This window comes from Artibeus jamaicensis, unplaced genomic scaffold, assembly GCF_021234435.1.
Source record: "Artibeus jamaicensis isolate MK-2021 breed Jamaican fruit bat unplaced genomic scaffold, CSHL_Jam_final contig_415, whole genome shotgun sequence".
NCBI classification, from domain to species: Eukaryota; Metazoa; Chordata; class Mammalia; order Chiroptera; family Phyllostomidae; genus Artibeus; species Artibeus jamaicensis.
In genome coordinates this window covers 15474853-15479276 of record NW_026521823.1, presented here as the reverse complement: position 1 = coordinate 15479276, position 4424 = coordinate 15474853, and the positions used below count along the sequence as shown (strand labels likewise).

General features: G+C 34.6%; 1 pseudogene; it reads right to left on the bottom strand.

Moving 5' to 3' along the window:
• Window positions 1-3701: 3701 nt before the first annotated feature.
• On the bottom strand, window positions 3702-4159 carry LOC119044087 (Golgi-associated plant pathogenesis-related protein 1-like; annotated as a pseudogene).
• Window positions 4160-4424: the final 265 nt, after the last annotated feature.

The window sequence follows — 4424 nt, the reverse complement described above, 5'->3', positions numbered from 1 at the left end:
ATCTCCATGATTTTGAGTGTTTTGGTTTTTTTTCCCCTTGGTGTTGGTTTCTAGTTTCAGTCCCTTGTGGTCAGAGAAAATGCTCGATATGACTTTAATTTTCTTGAATTTGTTGAGGCTTGTTTTGTGTCCTCTCATGTGGTGTATCTTTGAAAATGTTCCATGTGCATTTAAAAAGAATGTGTATTTACCTTCTTTGGGGTGAAGGGCTCTCTATATATCAGTTAAGTCCTTTTTATCTGGGGCATTGTCCAATGCCACAATATCTTTGTTGATTTTTCATTTGTAAGATCTATCCATTTTTGACAGTGTGGTGTTAAAAAAAACCCTACTATAATTGTGTTGCTGTCAATATCTTTCTTGCAGTCCTCTAAGATTTTCCTTATATATTTGCGTGCTCCTATGTTGGGTGCACATATATTTACAATGTTAATGTCTTCTTGGTGGATTCTTCCCTTGAGTATTATGAAGTGATCTTCTGGGTCTCTCTTTATGACCCTTTTTTTGAAGTCTATTTTGTCTAATATGAGTATTGCTTCCCTGGCTTTTATTTTCCTGTACATTTGCTTGGGAAATTTGATTCCAGCCCTTTACTTTCAGTCTGTGTAGATCTTTTTTCCCTGAGTTGGGTCTCTTGTAGGCAGCATATGTGTGGGTCATGCTTTCTTATCCATTCAGCTATTCTGTGTTGTTTGATTGGAACATTTAATCCATTTACATTTAAGGTTATTATTGCTAGGTACTTATTCATTGTCATTTTTGTAACTGTGTTCCTCTCTCTCTCTATCTCTTTTCCTTAAAGCAGTCCCTTCAGCATGTTTTACAGAGCTGATTTGGTGGAGGTGTATTTTTTTAGAATTCTTTTGACTGGAAAGCTCTTTATTTGGCTTTCTATCTTGATCGAGAGACTTGCTGGGTAAAGTAGCCTTGGTTGTAGGCCTCTGGTTCTCAATACTTAGAATATTTCTTGCCATTCTCTTCTGGCTTGCAGTGTTTCCATTGAGAAGTCAGCTGCTAACCTTATCGGGGCTCCCTTGTATGTTATTTTCTTTTTTCTCCCTTGCTGCCTTTAAGATTCTCTCTTTGTCTTGGAATTTTACCATTTTTATTATGATGTGTTTTGAAGTGGGCCTCTTTGGGTTCCTCTTGATTATCACTCTCTGTGTTTCCTGGATTTGTGTGACTTTTTCTCTCATCAAATTAGGGATGTTTTTCCTCATTACTTTTTCAAATTAAGATGTATATTTTGAAATAAATGTCATTAATTTGTAATTTAGTCAGATTTATGGTCAAAGTATATACTCTACAGATATTTTTGAGGCTTACCTGAAAACCTAATACATTTGACTTTTAAAATATTGATTCAAATATCATATATGTATGTATGTGCAAAATATGTGCATATGTATACATATATACAGAAAAACATATACACATATGCACATATACATCACATATAATTATGTTTGAGTTCAATACTAGAATATGGATATATCTTACAAAACACTGTGAAGTGAATAAAAAGCACTTCAATAATTTAGAAAAATATTTCTATAAATATAAACACATGTTCACCACACTCCATTGGTAAATATTTTGGAGACCTATACATACTTATACATAAATATTTTGTACATATATACACATGTATCTAAGATTTATACCATAGATGCGTCCATAAATAGGACAAGATTCTACACACAAGAGTTCCTAGTGACACAGGAACATTTAAAGAGAAAAGCGTCTCCACATCTCTCATTTTTTCTCTTTCTCTTCATAACACACACACAGAAGAATATTATGGATACAAAAATTAGATTATCGAACAGATAAAAACATGAAATAACTGTAGGGAGGGGCCATTATATGGATTATCAGAAATTGTTAAGAGCTTCCCCTGTATTATTTACTAATTACAGATTGAAAACTTGGAAGCATAAAACCAAATTCAAGGCTGCCTAGACAATATGTATTCAAGGTAGGAATCCAGTGCCTCCACATTTTATTTTATAGCATTCTTCAGGGAATGCCCTAATATATTAATAATATTCTATTCTACATGCTGGTTATTATTTGATCTAGTTGGTACTGTATAAATTTGCATGCACATTTGTGTAAATCACTACTTAGAAAATTTTACATAGCTATTCCACAAAGGGCATTCACTTACTTTCCCACTGACAACTTGTTTTAGCGTTATGTACAATTAAGAAAAATAACTTTTTAGAGACCGTGAACTCTGACCAGAAAAACCAAAGTGACAACAGCAGTCAGGAATCATTTTTGCTAAATGCACAATGACCTTGGCCTAAGCTCCTCAGAGTAATGCCAAAACATAGAGAGGAATGCCATATATCAGGACCTTGGGGAGGCTGAGTCTCGGCAAAAGTTTAATTTTTTTGTTAGTGATTATTTCCCTTGAAAATAGTAGAACTAGTTATTGCTCTCATAAATTTATTGCTAACAAGCATTTAAGAACTGGACTGTATTTCAGAGTGTGCCCAGCAAGCCCCAAATTATTCAAAGGAAGAATTTGAGGTCCAGAAAATGTAACTAAATTCTCCAATATTTCAAAACTGGTTAGTGAAAGACAATTAAAGTGTTTTTATGGAACCAATGCTAGTGTCCAGAACTTATTTATGTAATTTAAGGCATAAAAGTACTAATTATGTTTGCAAATGTTAGGACTCCTCCTAACACAAATTCACATTCTAGTTCTAAAGATATAGCATTCTATTGCCATGTGAATTTATGGAAAAGTTTTTTAATATTCATTCACCTTCCACTTTTATATTTAGAGTCAGAAAATACTCTAATCTGGTATTCCATTTATCCTTCCCTTCTAGCTGTTATGCTTGGAATGTGAAATTTAAAAGAAAATTGAAAAAATGTGAAAATGACTTTCTACACCAATTCAAGACTCTAAAAACTTTTGAAAGAATTTTGTTAAAGATTAACCACTTTTAACTAAAGAAATTTTATTTATAACAAAGCTCACCACTTAAGCAATTACATTTTTGTCATTTCTCAATATTACATCTTAATGTAAAAACCCACCTCACTAATTTTAAAATACTTAGTTTTATTTAAATTTTTTCTCCATTTGTTCTTTGCTGGTCCTATTAGAGAATGGCAGGAGGCATGAAGATGATGTCACATCTTGCAACTGAGAAATCTCAATTGTTCTGTGAACCATGGTCTGTACCATGTTTCCGATGGAAACTGCTTTATATTTATGTTTAGATCTGTGTTTTACATCACATTTAAATGAAAGTTTAATATTCTTAAATATCTAGCACAAGTAGATTAAAATGCATGAAGAATGCAGGAAATGAACTGCACCTCTCAGCATCCCAAATATCTGTAATATAAAAGTCTGGGGATGAATATTATAAGTAAGATGGGTAAAAAAGAAGTTTGCTTTAAAATAACAAAGTTTAAATATTGATTTTTCCCCAAAAAGTACAAAAAAGTGTGGTCTAACCATCAGAGGAAAAGGTTCTTTGACTCATTTCTTTGTTAGGAATGAGTTAATGCAAAACTGTACATCCAAGTGTGTGTGTAAAGGACATGCACATGCATCTCACACCCAAGCATATACACCTGTGAAGGCAGACACACAGCTGAGATTTTTGTTGTTCTAGACACTTCATATCCTCATTCTTAAGTCTGCCCTCCACCTGCTCATTGCATTTGGCAAGTTACTTCTTTGGAGGCAGGACATTTTCTTCAAAGAAGCGTTGGTGGATGACACTCCCGGCTGGGAAATACCTAGCCACCAGGAAAGAGGAGCCTTTTCTTGCAGATGCCTTCCCCACTCCCATCTTTGTATTCGTCAGTACCATGGCCACGACATGTCAGTCCCAGAGTTGAAACCAGGCTGCTGGAAGATGTACTTCCTAATTTCACTGTGCCATCTACCAGCGACCTCCTTTCCTCTCTGATCATAGGATGCCCAGGCCAGGTTCTTTCACACTGGCTGTGATGGACTCCAGGTTGTATTTGAGGATCCTTGTGCTGGCCAGGGCCTCTGAAAACTGTTTAGTCTCCTGATGGAGTTTCCTGCCGGACTTCAGTGGGGGAAGGCCATGCTGCTGTTGGTATTATTATGAGCCCTCAGGACCTTATTATTAAACTGTTTGGAAGGCGACTTCTACATGGCTGGCTATGCTCATGGGCTCTCTAATATTAACTTTAAACAGAATAATTTTACATGTAAAAATTTGTACAACATTAATGTTATAAAAAACTACTAGTTGAACACAATTATGGAAAAGTTCAGCACTGTACAATACTTGAATAAGGTAAAGTAGGTTTACAGTGTTTGTGTGGAAAATAATACAATAATTAATAAATAATAATACAAGAATAAAAATCTCAGGATCCAAGATAGTGGCAGATTAGGTAAAAGTTATGTTAACCTC